We start from the raw sequence: 17,580 nt of genomic DNA, 5'->3' as shown, positions 1-17,580 counted from the left end.
AGAAAGAAAGAAAGAAAGAAAGAAAGAAAGAAAGAAAGAAAGAAAGAAAGAAAGAAAGAAAGAAAGAAAGAAAGAAAGAAAGAAAGAAAGAAAGAAAACAACGGGAAAGCAAGAGAGAGAAAGGGAGAGATAAAGACAGGGAAAGACAAAGAAAAAATAGACAAAAAGAAAGAAGAGAGAGAGAGTGAACAAGCAAGAAAAAGAAAGAGAAATGGAACGCAGGAAAGAGAGAGAGAGAGAGAAAAACTGAAAGAAAAAAGGAAAGACAAAGAAAAAATAAGTCAACAGGGTGTTTGGTACAAAAATTACGCAAAAGATTTTATGCTAAGGAAGTCGTTTGCAAAGTAGAGGCAACAAATGGTAGGCCTACCACATCACTAACCGCGTAATAATTGAGCTGTTAAAAGCGATACAAATTGCCATGATTACCATTTCCATCGTTTATACTAACCGCTCCCATTTACTAACCGCTCCCATTTACTCATCTAGCGGGGGCCCGCGCGAAGCGCGGGTACCCGCTAGTACTGTATTATAGAGATACATACACCTGTATTATTTTAAATTTGGCAATCATTTTCTATTAGAGATTCAATTGTGTTTCACTATTCATCATCGTTTAACAACAATGTGAGCTACTGTGTCTGTGTCACCTGCATTGGTTTACTTCGTGAGGGCACTCAGGGCAGCTTTAGCTGCTCGAGCTTCAGTTGTGTATGAGGTGCAAATGGTGAAGACCACTTTGTCTGTGCCTATGAGAGATTGGGGTAAGATGAGCCAGTGGGCTATTCCAGTTGAAATATATACACCCCCATTGGAGTTATTTTAGTACCTGAATGGGTGATTCCATTTGAAATCTACACCCCTTGTGTAAAGGATTTAGGCCCTGTCTTCCATAGGGGTGATGGATTTCAACTGTGAAATAGCCCAAATTGTATATTTTGTATAATTCGTCACAAAGAAAAGACAGGTATCTCAAACCAGATGTTATTTAATAAACATAAAATATTCATAGACAAGCAAGTGTTAGTTGTGTTTCTGAGTTTTGTCCCTCTTCATCTTGGTCAGCATCTTCATCTAAATTTGACAATCATGAGTTTGTCTCAATGGTTCATATCTTGCAGTTAGGCCAAGAAAAAAATTTGTTTGCTTGCCCTCAATTGAATTTTAACAATTGGGTCGGTCGGTCGGGATTTCTTTTTTTTTTTTTTTTTTTTTTTTTTAATTACTAGGAAACTCTAATGTTTGTATTAATTAAGGCTCAAAATATGAAAAATCAGACAATTTTGGTGTCAAAATGAATCAACTAACATTAGAAAACAACTAAAATGTTGAACACAAGCTCTAAAATACATTTTTTTTACATCTTCAGAATGCAAAAATTTGAAAAGAAAAAACAACCTTTTTTCTGATTTCCAAAATTAGGGTCGGTCGGTTGAGGGCAAGCAAACATCTTTTTTTTTTTGGCCTTACCAGTTCCCATGACCACATTATACATCATCTTCACTTTTCTTGAGCCTTAGGGCGCGTTCTCACTATGCCTGTTTGATACCAGGACGTGGACTCGATCCTACATCGAGTCCACTGCCAAGCATAGTGAGAACGCGAAATAAGTGGTTTCGATCCTACATCCAGGATGTAGCATGGAGACCACCTCATTGAGGTAGTCTCGTACCTAGGACGTGGTATCAAACAGCATTGTGAGAACGCGTTTACAAGTGGACTCGATCCACTTATACCGGAAATGTTGTTATACACAACCTTGATGGCCGTCGTTGTACTATAGGCCTATACAATATATATAATTTTCCATGATAAAATGTAAACATGCATTTTTAACTTAAAAATTCGTAGCTGGTATTATAGAACAAATTTATACATGCATGCTTTATTTCATGAATTTACAATATTTATTTTTTATGCGGAAAAAAGTCGAGGGGAAAGTGGATATACACGGACGTTCGTTCGTTCGAGATGCTTGCCGTAGTTTGATGAGCAGCATGCTTCTCGTGCAGTGTGAAAACAATGGCATCGCGGCAAGATACAGATTTTATCCAGTTTCAGAATTAAACAAAACATTGGGCTTTACAGTATAATACAAAAGAATATTCAGGTGTAATATTCGTTTTTGAGGTGTACATTTTGCTAGACTGAGTTAAAATTACCAATCAAAATTAGTATTTTTGATGGTGATTTAGAGGTTGTGTTATGTGAATCGGCGTGCTGATCAAAATCAGAAATAACAACCCGATGTATTTCTCTCATTTTACACGTATAGGCCTATATAAAATAACAGTTTTTAGAGGTGTTTATTTCAGATCTTTCCAAATACATGCATATATCACAAAATAACATATCCATAGATTGAAGGAATATATCAGGGGGCCTGGAAATAAAACGTGATCTTTCCAAATTGATAGTCTATAGTAAAGTTTGATTTGTGCTGTGAGTTCGGCTCAAAACATGCATTGGAACAGAATTTGTGACGTCATGGTCATGCATTGAAGCGCTTGATATTATAACATCCGGGTAAGTGGAGTCAATCCTACATCAGCATTTGGTGTTAGTGAGAACGCGAAATCAATGTGGACTGAGTCCACTTGTATGTGGACTCGGACCTAGGTACGAGACCCCATGTCTGTAGTGAGAACACAACCTTAGATGGTAAACCCACAAAATTTGATTATTGCTCATCATGACAACGCTAGAAGCATTGGCAGTTGTGTTCCAATATCTGTGGTTGAACCAAATTATCAATTTTTCTCACTAAACATAACATTTGTTGTTATGCAGCTGTCAGCTCTCATAATTCTTCATTTTAGATTCTGCCAGTGGCATCATGAATACAAATGACAAGTTCATTACACCCTAGCTATCTGTTTTGTAGTCTACCCACTTTATTTTTTAATTTTTTTAATTTTTTTAATAGTTATTATGATGAGGCACAACAAGAATGTAGAAATAAAATGTGCTTAAAATATGTACATGTAATGTTTTAAGAAAGTCAAAACTTTTTCTCACAAGCAAATGATATAAAGTGGATTTTGGTCACTTAATATCAGAGCATCCCATCTTTAGCAATGGTGAGTCTTCAACAAATAAAGTAAACTTCCAAGCTTTTGAATATTCAAACATAAAGATTCAGTTATTTGAAGTGTTCGATTTTTTTTTCTAAAGCTGAAAAAAAAAACCCAGGAGGTCCACATTTTAGAATTTCCATTCCCTTGCTACTGGCATGCCATTAGGTTTCAAGAACCTCAGAGCCTGTTTGGTGTTGGCTCAATTCCATCTGACACCCTCTGAGCAGCCCAATTAGCTCAACTGCATTCATTTTTGGTGTTAAATAGGGGATGTCACAGTGAACGAACTAAGCTAGTTAAAACGTCAAAAGCCAGTTTTATATTCAATTTACGAGAGTATGGGGAAGGAAAATATGGCCCTACAAATTGGACTCCTTTTTAAAATTCAAACATTCCACACCAGGCAAATAGTGTAAATCATATTATATTGTAGGAAAGTTCAGTATTTGGAGAAAATTTGCAGGAGAAATTATACATAATTTGTTAAGGGGGAAAAGAAAACACGATCCGCACTTTGTGGTTTAGGTTAACATGAAAATCAAATTAAATGATTAGGGCAATTATTTACCCAGCATGCAGTGCATTGACTTACACTACATGTAGTTCTGTGGCGCATGTATGTAGCTTTAAATGTGTAGTTGACCAAAATTTCAGGTATTGTGGTATTTTAGTGTTTTGCATAATGTACAGTATCCATACAGAATGAAATAATGACAAATTAACATGATTTGCTTGTCATATGATTCTTTCTGTTTAATCAACTCAACAGCACCACACAACACTGCTGTACTTCCATTTTGGCCAATTCTGAGAAAAAGACGACATACCCGCATGATGAGGCCTTATTATACTGATTTATAACTTTGAAAAGGGTGTATTATGCTTTGTGTTACTGAAGGACAATCGCTTTTTGCCAAAAATGGAGATGAGTCCCGGCGATGAGTCAGTCAGTGTTGTGCTGAGCTTTCAAAGTACATGATTATGTGAATCACCCATACACATAGGCAGTGAGAAACTCCTGCCTGGGGTATCCTCAAGTTTGACTCAGATGCATCAAAAACCGCATCCATTCTCTGTACCAGTGCCGTGCTTTGTTTATATATTGTAGATTTTCATCTCAGTTAGCAACTTGCTATCTTCCTGCAGCATATTCCTCATTGAGTCCTTGCCATATCCTTATTCATGCTAACTATTTCCTATTAGGTATGGCATCACTGAGCCCTTAACAACCAGAAATCACAAGTATTCCAGACAACTAAAAATAACATTACCAATATAATATGTTTTGTAATCAGTGCTATATCAGTATATAGTAAAGGTTATTCATATGAAAAGCATGAATCATGTACACAAAAAATTTTAAACCATAAAATAGGCTAATGGTTAAGAATTAGTATGGGTCCTATTTTAGTGCTCTTATTGGGTAGTGTACGTGTAGCAGTGACATCAACATGATGAGGCACATCACATGTTTCTTACCCTCATTCATATTCATATATTTCCTATTAGGTGACGAAAAAAAGAAACCCTGTCGGTCGGCAGGGATTTTTTTTTTTTTTTTTGGAAAATCACCAAAAACTGTAAATAATTTGCAATTTGAAAAAATACAAAAAAAAAAAAATTGTTCCTGAAATTTCCGAAATTTGGGTCGGCATTCATTTGTACAGGATTTTTTTCCCCAATTTGTTCAAAATCTGGGTCGGTCAGGCCTGTAGAACAGGGTTTTCTTTTTTCGTCGCCTTAAAGGCATCTTTAAAATATGTGGGGCATCTTTAAAATAACAAAAGTTAAACCCTGGAATCAGCATTGGCAATTTACCTGTGCATTGCATGCTTTTGCAATGAAGCACTGATGTGAAAGAATATGTAGGGTAGGGCATGAAATCCAATTGAGACCTGTAAGTTTACACATGTTTCTGGCTACCATATTTCTGGCTTCCATATTTCTGGCTACCATATTTCTGGCTTCCATATTTCTGGCTTCCATATTTCTGGCTTCCATATTTCTGGCTTCCATATTTCTGGCTTCCATATTTCTGGCTTCCATATTTCTGGCTTCCATATTTCTGGCTTCCATATTTCTGGCTTCCATATTTCTGGCTTCCATATTTCCATTATTTTATGTTACAGATCACATCATTTCAAACCAACTTCAACTACATTGTTAACCTCAGTTATTACCTAGCTGGGGGGTTTACACCCCCCAGCTAGGTATTGTAATCGGTCGGGTCTTCCGCTGGCAACAAACCACTGTAATCTTCCCGTTTTCTTCCGCTGGCAACAAAGTTAGTACGAGGAACCCATACCGTAGTAGCTCTGCACAATAGGTAGATAGATAGGGCAGCACCAATACTGAAAATGTCATACCGATAAATGATGTGTCTGTTTTGCCCGTTAGTTAGTACGAGGAACCCATACCGTAGTAGCTCTGCACAATAGGTAGATAGATAGGGCAGCACCAATACGAAAATGTCATACCGATAAATGATGTGTCTGTTTTGCCTGTTATTTTAAGTTTGTGTTGCGAACTACAACAAAGTGAAATTGCACATGTTCTTTTGCTCATCTATCAGGGCACAGTTCTTGAACCCCAATATATTTGTATATTCATTGAATAACCTTCGACAATAATGGGTACAAAAACTCATACCCTGTTCTCAAAATGCAATTATCATCTGTTCGTCATCCAAGCCCAGGGAATGTGTGTATGAGAGGATTGATGGCTAATATGATTTTGGAAGGGCTCAGTGGGAATTGAAAGGTTATTGCAAAAACTTGAATAATAGTGACAGTGATTGGAGTACACTCTAAATTAGAAAGACAGAAGCAGTAATGGCATATTTATATAGGTTTTTTTAATAGAAATTTGATTTTGATATGAACCATGCAGGTGTGTTAAAGGCACTCCTTAACAGTAATTGTAGTATAAATTTATGGGTTTAATATTATGTTTACTATTAAAAGTACTAGTATTAGGCTCTGGTTTATCTTTTGATTTTGATTTTGCACCCATATTTTACAGACTTTGGTGGTATGTTTGGAAACAGGGGATTAATGAGCCAGGCTTTAAAATGTTTAGCATTTATTTCTATAATATGTTCGACCTCTTTCTTTGTATTAATGAAAGTGTTCTCTGGCCTCTTTCTTTGTAATGAATGTGTTTTTGGCTTGATTAGTAATTCCAATGTTAGTACCGGTATATAAAACTATCAGATGTGTTTCCTTTGCAGTAGGAACTTTAATTCTTTCAGTGCCATTATCATGGCAGTTAATATCAAACTCTAACTAGCATTTGTTTACAGGCTCTATGTTTTGTTTAAGTAAATGATTGTTGAGGGATTTTCTTGTCTTCTGATGTTAGGGTTTTTTGTTTTATACTTATATCTTAGAGTATGTATCTTATTTTGTTTGATTAAAAACATCTTGCATTAAGTTTTATATTTCAGTTTGTGTGGTTTAAAACATTAACAATTGGTGTTCTTGTATTTTACAGGGAAATTAAACATGGTTTAAGATTATGCGCAACACAAAAATAGCTTGCAAATGGAATAGGCCTACATGAATGCGGGACATGAATTCATTTGTTTTCCCTACCTTTTTTTGTTGTTTGTTTATGAAGTTGGGGAAAATAGTATAAAAGCCTTTAAAAGTCTATAGTAATTGGAAACTGTAAAAGAAGTGCAAGAACCTGTTCATGATACCTCCGAGTCCACTGGTATACTGTGCGTGGGGAAAGCACTAATGTGGTGCCACATTACATTTGATGTAGTATATATGTCATGGACTGTAACATTTGAGCTGTTTAACCCCCTTAATGCTCTGCATGCTAGCCATAGGCTTCAACATAAAAAGTTCTAGTTTTGAGATATTTTTTCAAAATATCAAGTCCTATCTTAAGAACCACTGAACCAATACCAGGCTTGTTTGTACTCATTTTAATGCATATTTAATGCTGCTTCCAAATATGGTAATGAAAATAAACAATTATGAAATTTTTGAAGAAAAAAAATGAAACTTGTCGTCTGCAGTCGACACCCACGTGGAGAGAGTTAAGGGGTCAATTGGTCAGGGTATACAAGTAATATTGTAAATCATTTCTATTGCACAACCTTATGCCCTACAACAAGTTAAAACTGCATTTCCAAAAGGTTTCAGTGTTAGATGAATTGGTCAGTGCATGGTGGTATGATAAATGTTTATAAATGTGTACAGTTAATGGTACCAGTACATTTTATTGTTATCATGGTTATCACCCATTTGCTGTTTTCTGTAATCATGGTGATCTTGAATGAGAAATACTAGCTAGTACTAACAAGGTAAGACTGATCATAGTTTAATTAATTTAATTCTATTTAGTGATAGTTACAGGACTATTCATGGGTATTGGAATAATTCTGGTAGACCCTGCAAGCACAAGTATAACCCTAACCCTAAGCAACCCCAATTATAACCCTAACCCTAATCCTCACCGTTTATAAACCTAACCCTAATTTAAATTTAAATTATGCAGCAAACACCCAAAATAGGGGGTATAGAATTATTAAGGGCTGGTGACTCAAACTTTGCGCGCGCTGTGCATGTGTTCTTGCACACAATCTTTCATTATATAATGCAAATATTTTATGCATATAGCTACTTCTTTACACACACAATTAAATTTTAACTCACTCCACACACTTTCTTTGCTCTAAAGTTTTGATGCGCCCTCGCCTTTGTTCCGCAATGAATAATTTGTCTTGAGTCTGTGTAGGTGGAAGTGGGTGGGGGGGGGGGGGTGTTAAAATTTTTCCACGCAAAATAGGGGGGGGTCTAAAAAAAATTGTGCCCGCGATAGGAGGGTCATAAAATTTTTACTCTGGTCACCGACCCCGACGTAAGAAAAATGACATCCCTAACCAAACCCTAACCCTAAAACACAGGGTGCACAGCGTAAACCAGAATTATACCTGGGTAATAATAATAATTCCTATTCATGTTTTAGTCCAAGACACAATGTTTATCATCACCGTTCAACATCTTTATTAACCACTCCCGTTTACTAACTGCTCCTGTTTACTCTACTAGCTCCCGCTAGTTTTGAATAAAATAAACACACTATCTGTGGTCATCTTGTGACTCCCTACATTTTGGTCATCAAAAGTATTATGCCCACCCCGTATTTTTCTTTCCGAAAATTTATGACCCCCTGTATATTTGGGATCCTCCTTCCAACGAAAATGATAGCCCCCTAAGGGGTATTTATGGGGCTCAAACTCAGTGACAACAAACCTCACAACCAGGGGAACATTTTGCAGGGGTCATGTCAAATCTTAGAATTGCTGCATTTTCTGGCAATATGTAGGGGGTACGGAGCTCAAACTCAGTGACAATGAACTTGATGAGAAGAGTAACATTTTGGAATATTTTGCATGGATCAGGTCAAAGGTCAGCTGGGGTCAAATCTTCAATTTCAATATCTGGACATCTGTAAGGGTACGGGCTCAATCTCGGCGACAACATCATGACCAGGGGAACATGTTGGAACATTTTGCAGGAGCAGGTCAAAGGTCAGCTGGGGTCAAATCTTCAATTTCAATATCTGGACATCTGTAAGGTGTAAAAGGGGCTCAATCTCGGTGACAACCTCATGACCCGGGGAACATATTGGAACATTTTGCACGGGTCAGCTCAAAAGACATCATTCTGGGGCCAAATCTTAGAATTGCGTTATCTGGACATCTGTAAGAGGTACAGGGCTCAAACTCGGTGACAACTCATGACCAGGGGTGAATTATGGAACATCTTGCAGGGGTCTGGTCAAAGGTCATCTGGGTCAAATCTTAGAATTGCATTTTCTGGACATCTGTGAGGAGTACAGGACTCAAAACTCAGTGACAACAAACCTCATGACAGGGGACATTTTTGGAACATTTTGCAGGGGTCAGATACCTCCACAACACCAACATGCCCCAGCTAGGTTTGTGGTCTATGACCACCATTTGCCTCTAGTATATTTTCATTCCTTCAGCTGACCTTTGCGTGTAACAATAGTCACCTTTTTATTTATTTCATTTCCTGTTTCTCCATCAAAGGAGACAGCTAAAGATCCGCATAAAATTGGACGGGGCTGAGAATTTCAAGGTTCTAATAAATAACTGTTGTTTTCAAATAAGAGCCTTTAAAGATCATAAAAAACACTAGAAAACAGGAAATTTTGTAGGAATTATTGAGTTTTTAAATGTCTAAACCGGTTTTAAGGCTTACAATTTAGAGAATCTTAGGATGCCACTAAGGCCCTAACTCCCTAAATCACAAATATATGTTATTTTTTGGTAACTTAACTTTTCTACAAACCTCTCGGGTAGATTACATCACAACTAACCACCCATTAAAAGAATAAACCAAAATGCCTCTAGAAGCGTTTTGATTTCACAATAATTTATTGACTTTTTTAAATGTCTAAACCACTTTTAAAAATTAAGCTTACAATAATTTGAAGAAGCTTACAATACCACTGAAGGCTCTTACTCCAAAATTACAAATTGTTAGTTTTTGGTAATTTGAATTTTTTATAAACTTTTCTGCCATTTTGCATCACAATTAACCACCCAATTAACAGAAAGTTTTACAATGATTTCTTGATGTTTTAATTAACTGGTTTAGACATTTAAAAAAATCAATCAATCACTGTAAAACCAAAATGCATCTTGGGGCAGTTTGATATACTTCTATTAATTGTGTGGTTAGTTGTGACGCAATCTGCCCGAGAGGTTCGTAAAAAATTAAATTACTGTTACTTTTTGGTAATTTTGTGCAAAGCTCTCAAGCAGATTGCATCACAACAAACTGCTCAATTAAAATAATAATGAAAATGCCTCTAGAAGCGTTTTAGTTTCACAATGCCACAAAATAGTTTCCACAGCTTCTCTAGCCCATCAATTGAACCTGTCATTCCAATCTGGAACTTGCCAATAGAGAAATGAAACCCAGAAAGTCGGCATTGTTATGCAGAGAACCAAACTTAAAAAGGTCCAATATATTAAATTGCATTGAATTGCCTGAAAGATGGATATATGGTTACGTACAATCTGAAGCTTCATTCCTCTTGTGGTATTCTGTGGATTCTATCTGTACACTTATATCATCCCATGTGATGTAACTTTAATAGTCAAATATTGTTGCTAAGGGCATAAAGCCACACTGAGTGGTTTTGTTTACAAACTTTCTTAATTAACCATGCACTGAAATGTACTGTGGTAATGCAGAAAGAAAGATATGTGATATACAAAGTATATCATTGTATCATGGATTTTGATATTTTCATTAAAAATATACATGGTAACATCAGCGTTTGTTGTATTGATAACAACATTTTTTTAAATTGCAGTACAAAGTTTTTTTAACTACGATTAATTGATGTTTTTAATAATGGACATCTTATATGAAGGTAGTCATAGAGGTCACAGTTGGACAGGTGGGACAGTCACCATAGCAACAGAAAACAGGGGAAATGAGTGAAAAAAACCCAATTTTTGTCTGTATTTGTATCAGGTTATACCCAGGGGTGTGAGAGTTCAGCTTTTAAGCTGATTTCATCTTTTAAGCCGATTTCAGCTTTTTTTTATTGCCAAAATTTAGGTGTTTTCTTTCAGCCCATTTTTGGCGTTTTTACCCTGATTTTATGCTGTTTTCAGCTTCTTTTTTTTTATAGTAATTTTCCTCTTTTTTTGTCTGAGGCCTGCTGAGGACCAATCAAAAGATCACAAAACTTATAAAAAAGTATGATGATGCCAAGTCATTGAACCTTGGACAAGTGGAAACTTTCTAGGAGTTAAGACATCAAGCATCAAGCACCTCATTTATAACCATCTCAGTAGATTTTACATACAGGTAAATTGTTCATTTGCATATGATATGCACATGAAGAATGTGTGCGCAGTCCCAAAACGGATCCCAAATATCACACATGGAAGTCGTAACCTGTATGTTCGTTTGTATTTACTAACATTTGATAAAATGTGATTACAAGAATCACAGTATGTTTTAGCTGTAGTTATTCATTATATTTCATGCCAGCAAAATAGGCCAATTAAGTGCTGCGCCATCCCAGGCTACTACCATTGGTGTGATGGGGATGTGGAAAACCAGGGTGGAAAAGTGACCCTTCCATTACTACTGCAATTTAAGCTTAGTTATTTTCTCAAATCTAAGCAGTTTTTGTCTGATGGCTTGTGTGTACAACCCAAAAAAATGTGAAAAACGGTTTTGAAAATATCTAGGCTGAAGTAAGGAAAACAACATTCCAGCATGTCCCATGTATATTTTTGTAGCACACATATACCAATATATGTAATTGGTGTAATTTACTTACCAGTATTGAAGTGCTGTTAGCAAAAGTGAATAAAGCAGGTGGTAGCAGTATCAAGATGTTTATACAAGATGCCTCTCACTGATTAAAAACGTGCCAACAAAAAATAGCTGTCCACAACTATGCTGCAAGCTCTGTAGATATCAAAAGTGTCAGAAATAAACCCTCTGCATGTGATTCCTCTGCAAATGTATTCAGTGATATTACAAATGGCAAATTTTCACTTCATTATAGTAAATTCAGAAGCTGGAAAACACCTGCAATGAATAACACATCACCAGTTGCACTAAAGTTTAACAAAGTTAAACTTTTTAAATTCCTCTCAAGTAGCTTATGCTTTGGTGTGGCACAAAGATGAGCTGAGTTGAGTTTTCAGTCAATTTATTAGATCTATTCCATCTCATCAATAGGTGTCAATGATCCAATAGAAACTCAGCAAAGAAATCAAGTAGCATCCAATTGGCTACCACACACGGTTTAGCCAATCATTTATAACTTCTGCAGAGTTTACGGTAGTTCTGTGAGGTGATTTACTCTAGAGGGCTTTGTATACTGCCATTTGACTGAATAGGAAAGAAAAGTTTGTTATCTACCACTGGTTTGTGCAAGGTTGCCAGTTTGTTGCAAAATCAGTGGCATTATATGTGTGCAGAGGAAAAGAATCAGTTATCTTTCTTGAGATAATGCTACAAAATCAGAAATTTAATAGTGAAGCAATATATATAGGTCAATGCCTGAAATCAGGACCTTTTGTTTCCTGCATATTTTTGCAGGCTGGGTCATAGTCATTTAACTCATTTTGGCAAATATACTCACAAATCACCAATAAAAATAAATGATGTATTTGACTGCAAACTGGCAAACCATAAATAAGAAAATGAATGGCAAAAGGTGGACTCAAAAATACAGTTTAAAACTAAAGTCTTTAATACTACTCCATAGCTTTTTAACATTTTCTTTTTTGACCATCTTTTATCTATTCTTCCATGATGCAAAACATAGCTTAAACCTTTGCTTAAAAAAGCAACTAGTGATGAGATTGAAACAGAGTCTATCTTTTCAATTTCGGGTCTTGCTGTGTGTGTCAACATGTGTGATTGGCATTGATATAGAAAATGGAACATTTCACATGTGCTAAAATGATTTACCAACTATTGTTTGAGGGAAACAAAACAGAAATGTCATTATTTGAAAACAATAATTTTCCATGATGCCAAAATATGATTCTCTGCATGTGGCAGAAGTGTTATTGCTATTATATACATAGTGATGAAATCTCCCTGAAAAGGTACACACAGTGGCAGCTCCAGGACTTTTTTCCAGGGGGGATGGGAGCTATTGAGGAAAAAGTGAGTGAAATAAGCTCTAATGCCATTATTTGTGTAATATGGTATTTCAAAAAGTATTAAAATGTGTCTGCAGTTGCTCAATACTGCACACCCTGCTACAAGTATATTGACATGTTTGAATGAATTCATTAGTAGATTCCCTGTAACATATACAAGTAGCTATAATTAATAAATTCTTGATTTTTCTCAAAACAATTATTAACCCTAACGGCCTAAGGGCTTTTCGGCGACGGAAAGGGAAAGAAAGAAGGAATAAAAAGAGGAAAGAAAGAAGTTGTTTGCTCTGGGTGGGACTCGAACCCGAGACCCCTCGCATGCCAAGCACACGGTCGGCGACACCTTGCCACGGGTCTTGGGCTTCGCTGGCCAACGAAACCGTGCCTATATTGCGTCATCACACCACGTGGTATGCACGCACGAACAGCGCATATATCAAGTAGTATTTTGTAGTACACGGTACCGTTAGGGTTGATATATATGAACTTTCAAAAGGCTTGCTAATCTGGGTATCCTAAGGAGTGTACCCCACCCGGTGGTGAATTATAGGGACTAAAGAATTTTTGGCAGGTCAAAGCGATTCTTGTGCCACCTTTTCAATATTACTCCATAAAAATTCATAAAAAACAGTAGAATGCTCAAATATAAGATGTCCTGCTTGCTGTGTTTGCACTATATGAGTAGATAATTTAAGTTTTACATATGGTTTCTCCCAAATTTGTCATGTGTAAATGGAGAGGAGAAGGGGGTATTTGTTTGCCGCATCAAAATGGGAGACAATTAAATTTTGGCAGACCATTTTGAGGATTCACCACATAGTGGGATACATACTTCCTGCATAAAGGACCAAGAGTCAAGTGATTTTTAGTAATGACAATGTATCAGACACATTTATTCACATCAATCTCCCAGGAGATATAAACCAACTTGAACATGAGTTGTTCAAATAATCTGCCAACATTAATTCACTCCAACATGCCAATATATCACTGTAAAGCCCACGTTATATACCTTAGTTGTTAATATAATAATCAAAATGTTAATGCAATTCTATATATTCTGATTATCGGGCACCCAATGATCGGAAGTGAGGATATGCCGTGAAACTCAGAGTAACGGTTGCCTTTCCAGAGGTCTATACTTTGAAATTTGTTTTTACATTCTCCTGTAATGGGGATTGAGCACTCTTAATGGCAAGTTAGTCTATCAGAAATTCATACACTCCTGTATCAATGCAGCCAATCAAAAAAGCTGTTAGAAAAGTACGAAACATGCATTGATTGTTTATATTGTGCACTCCGCATACTACGCGCAGTGTTTCACGCGTTCGCGTCGCGTAGGATTGATTCATTTTTCGGACGGGTTGATGCATTTATATTTGGTTCTGTTTTCCAACATTTTTAGTGATAATTTGTTTTATAAAAAAAGTAAAAATCATGTGTTTTTTTCTTCTCGTGTATGAAATAGATTAATAAACTTGTATTACTTATTGCTCGAGAAATTAGGCAAAATAATGCGCTTGCGCTAATGTTGATGCGTCTAATGCACTCCCCCCTTCGGGGCTCGTGCATTAGATACATCAGCGTGCGTGCATTATTTTGTCTAATTTCTCTCCCAATAAGTAATACGCGTTCATTAACCTATAATTAATGCTGTTATTAATAATCAATTCTATATGCTTATGGTGAAAAAAGGTGACAGAAATTTATACTGGCACCAGGACATTAGCTGGGATGGGGATGAAGAAAAATTCATACTTCCTTGGCTGAAAATGTTCAAAAAAGGTCTACTGCTTTCTTGGGTGAAAATGTTCTATAGTAAATTTTAGCTTCTAAGGTGAAAAACTGACAAGTAATATACTTTTCATTTGCTGTCAAATACTTTTTGATTTCAGTATCCAGTATTTCTGTGATTCAGCATCAAATATAATATATTTTATGGAGTATAAACCAAGCTTTATTCTATTTACCGAAGGCATTTAAGGGCTGGGGTATGAACGTTTGGACAGTATTTATTTTGGGACATTAGAGCACATCAGACATATCGAATTGCATTCTGAATACGAAGAATGTCATTCTGATATCAAATAATTTTGGTTTTTTGAAATTAGCAATTTAATACACATTTTATGGCAAATCATTAAAATTGATATTTTTGATATTTAACAGTACTCGGTAAACTTTATAAATCTGATGATTTATACTTAACGTATGTAGGTGGGATGAAATGCCGATTTATCAATTGAAAATTTTGACCTTTCGTATTGAAGATATGGATTTTTCCCCAAAACACCAAAAAAAATTAGGTCTTTTTGGGAAAAAATCTATATCTTCAATATGAAAGGTTAAAATTTTCAATTGACCGTCGGCTTTTCCTCCCTGCTACATACACTTTAAGAATATATCATTAGATTTATATAATTTACTTCGAGGACTGTTATATATCAAAATTTGAAAAATATCAAATTTTATAATTTGTCATAAAATTTGTATTATATTGTGATTTTCAAAAATGAAAATTATTTGATATCAGAAAGACATGCTTCAGTATTCAGAATGCAATTCGATAGGTCTGAGGTGCTCTCATGTCCCACAAAAAATACTGTCGAAACGCATAATAAACGCTCATTTTAGATCCCTTAATCATTCCAAATCCATAATTCCTACATAGTGAACATTTCTGCACATTTTCTAAACATAATAAACATGATAATAGACAGAACACAAGGGAATTTCCATGAACCAATTCCTCAGAATGTTATGGTCTATTAAAATATGAATGTCATCGCCTTCTGTGCAAGCTGATTTGTTCATGTACAATATTTTCGTCTTTTCAAATTCTGTGAGTTATTTCTTTCTAGGAATTATAGTTAAGTCATATTTAGGTTTTTTTGTTACCGCGAGAGCAGAGGAAGATTTGATAGTTGAAATTGATTCTTTGAGATAATTAAAACAAAATAAGCTCCTATGTAGTGTGGGTTAACTCCAGGAAGGAGGGGGGGGGGGGGAAAGCTATAATACTGGGGTTAAAAATTAAAAATGTTTGGATTACTGTAAAATGCATATCAAACTATCCGTCTTGTCACAAGGATAAAATAGATGTATAGTTTCTACTATCTATGACTTACGGTTATGGAGATATAAGACAGATATCTGCATGACCGACATGAATTTATGTGAATTGACGCAGGCATAAGTTCTTTGTATCAAAAACCTAATAATTTGTGCCAATTATAAGCCTAACAAACTTTAGTATTATTTTTGTTCTACAATATTTGTCCATAGAGAGTCATGAAATCCAAGCTGACAACCACAATGTCAGTACTTTTCACTCATCTTAGTATTTGATATCAGCACAAACTAGAAGAAGAATAGAATATACCTTTCACTCAGTGGCTGAAACGGGTTCATTTTTCATTCCAGGAAATAGAGCCCTTATTGCATGTGACATGATTGATTTAAATTTTTGTAAATTGAGCTTCAAAAACAATTATCTTATGATATCTTATTGAATTTAAAAATTGGAACAGATTAACAAGTAATGTTGTGTAATTTGTTTGCTAGCATTTTTCAAGACATGATTCCGCATCATTTCATGAAATGGGTTGAAGTGCAATGTTTGAAAACAGGGTTTGAAGCATAAGCAATATAAAACTTAGAAATGAAGTGCTTTCAGCAGAATGTGACAATTCTTCAGTGTGGATATGAAACACATTTTGTGAGTGTTATATCACATATTGAACATGCATTTATTTACTTCTGCTACTTCGTAATCTGTAAATCCACAAATAGTGGCTTGTCATCATGATCATGTCATTTTTGGCAAGAGCATTAGGTCTTAAAATGGTATGTGTCTTTTTAAAGTCTAAAACACCAGTCCTTCCAGAGACTTCCAATGTTTCATGTTATCTCACTCAGTCTCACTCCTCACCCTCTCTCATATATCTATATATATTATTTTAGGTGTTAAAATCAGTAGCTGAAACCATAGACTTGTGTTGAAAGGATTGCTGAAATTTACTTTGATTTGCTAGGCATCTCAAGTAGCAGTATGAATTATTTCAATACATTTTCACACAGACTGGGGGTAATTTCATGTGATGTGTTCCTTGTGTCATGTTTTGCACATGGTTTTTTCAGCAATGAGTTCAATTCTGGGTGATGATACAACATTCTGGTAAATGAATATAGAGTAACTGCCAAGCTGCAGCTTTGGACTCTTATATAGCCCAAGTCAGCCAAACAAGTACCCAAAATCATTGGGTAATTACTCAAATGTGACTCCTCGCCACAACTGAGCCCGGATGTCGCCAATCATCATCTTTGAGATATTCAACCAAAATATTCTGCTTGAAATTAGCTTTAAAATGATGTATATCATGTCTATAGTACTTGACATTTAAGTAGTGAAAAATCAATAAAACAGTCAATAAATCCTTTCTTTCCTATTGTTTATTGTTAAGTTCGATGGAGCATATCTCAATAGTGGCACTGGCGACATCCGGGCTCAGTTGTGGCGAGGAGTCACAAATGTGCATTAGATAGAACACTTTTAGATTATAGATACACTGCTGTTTTTTGTTACATAAACATAAGCATATTAATATCATTTATCAAAAAGTAACAATCCTTTTGCGGACTTATAGACATTTTCAAATTGGAAATTTTTTGAAGGCAGCGGTTGGTTTTGGTTTTTTTTATGATTACCCAGTTTATAATAATATTTCAGGTCATCAAGCAGCTATTGGGTCAGTGGCGTGTCCAGGGGGGCTTTGAGTGCTGACTGCTGAACCCCTCTGCACTTTTTTAAAA

General features: G+C 35.6%; 2 protein-coding genes across 2 annotated transcripts in view; one reads left to right on the top strand and one right to left on the bottom strand.

The window, feature by feature from the left end:
- Positions 1-11,964, bottom strand: part of LOC140158478 (uncharacterized) — a 126,484-nt gene extending 114,520 nt beyond the window's left edge. The window contains exon 1 of the mRNA XM_072181573.1: positions 11,427-11,964. The gene's annotated coding sequence lies outside the window, so the exon portion shown is untranslated. The remainder of the gene's footprint in view (positions 1-11,426) is intronic.
- The window catches only part of LOC140158479 (bifunctional 3'-5' exonuclease/ATP-dependent helicase WRN-like), a 231,615-nt gene that overhangs the window by 201,000 nt on the left and 13,035 nt on the right, over positions 1-17,580 (top strand). The window lies entirely within an intron of this gene.

Source organism: Amphiura filiformis, chromosome 8, assembly GCF_039555335.1.
Source record: "Amphiura filiformis chromosome 8, Afil_fr2py, whole genome shotgun sequence".
NCBI classification, from domain to species: domain Eukaryota; kingdom Metazoa; phylum Echinodermata; class Ophiuroidea; order Amphilepidida; family Amphiuridae; genus Amphiura; species Amphiura filiformis.
This window is presented reverse-complemented; position numbering and strand designations above follow the sequence as displayed.